The sequence below is a fragment of the Schistocerca gregaria genome, unplaced genomic scaffold (genome assembly GCF_023897955.1).
Source record: "Schistocerca gregaria isolate iqSchGreg1 unplaced genomic scaffold, iqSchGreg1.2 ptg000500l, whole genome shotgun sequence".
NCBI lineage: Eukaryota > Metazoa > Arthropoda > Insecta > Orthoptera > Acrididae > Schistocerca > Schistocerca gregaria.
Window position 1 is genome coordinate 22,501 of NW_026061905.1, and position 635 is coordinate 23,135.

The 635-nt window shown below is 56.2% G+C and overlaps 1 non-coding gene across 1 annotated transcript in view; it reads right to left on the bottom strand.

The window, feature by feature from the left end:
- The window catches only part of LOC126313792 (small subunit ribosomal RNA), a 1,893-nt gene extending 1,616 nt beyond the window's left edge, over nt 1–277 (bottom strand). Inside the window, exon 1 of the ribosomal RNA XR_007555407.1 lies at nt 1–277. This exon is cut by the window's left edge and continues 1,616 nt beyond it. This is a non-coding gene — a ribosomal RNA (small subunit ribosomal RNA).
- Nucleotides 278–635: the final 358 nt, after the last annotated feature.

The window sequence follows — 635 nt, forward strand, 5'->3', positions numbered from 1 at the left end:
CAAAGTTATTCAGAGTCACCAAGGCAAACGGACCAGACAAGCCAATCCGATTGGTTTTGATCTAATAAAAGCGTCCCTTCCATCTCTGGTCGGGACTCTGTTTGCATGTATTAGCTCTAGAATTACCACAGTTATCCAAGTAACGTGGGTACGATCTAAGGAACCATAACTGATTTAATGAGCCATTCGCGGTTTCACCTTAATGCGGCTTGTACTGAGACATGCATGGCTTAATCTTTGAGACAAGCATATGACTACTGGCAGGATCAACCAGGGAGCTGCGTCAACTAGAGCTGAGCAGCCGGCCGCCCGGGAGTGTGTCCCGGGGGCCCGCGCGAACACGCAAGCGTCCGCTCAATTATTCTGCAAACAGGAGGAGGCCGAGCTCCCCTGCACGATACACCTCGAAACCCTCTCAGGTCCCGGCGGCGCGCAGCGCCGTCCTAGGTACTTGGTCGGTTTCGAGAGAGGCGCAATCGCCCGGAGTTAGGCGAGTAGACGGTTTTAGTGCGAACACCCTTGCTCCCAACTGAGCTTGCCGCTGCCGACAGAGGCCCGGGAGCGTGCTGTCGTGGCATTGCCGGCGGGAGACAACACGCGCCACCTATGGTGACCGGCAGCTCCAACGCCAGCGC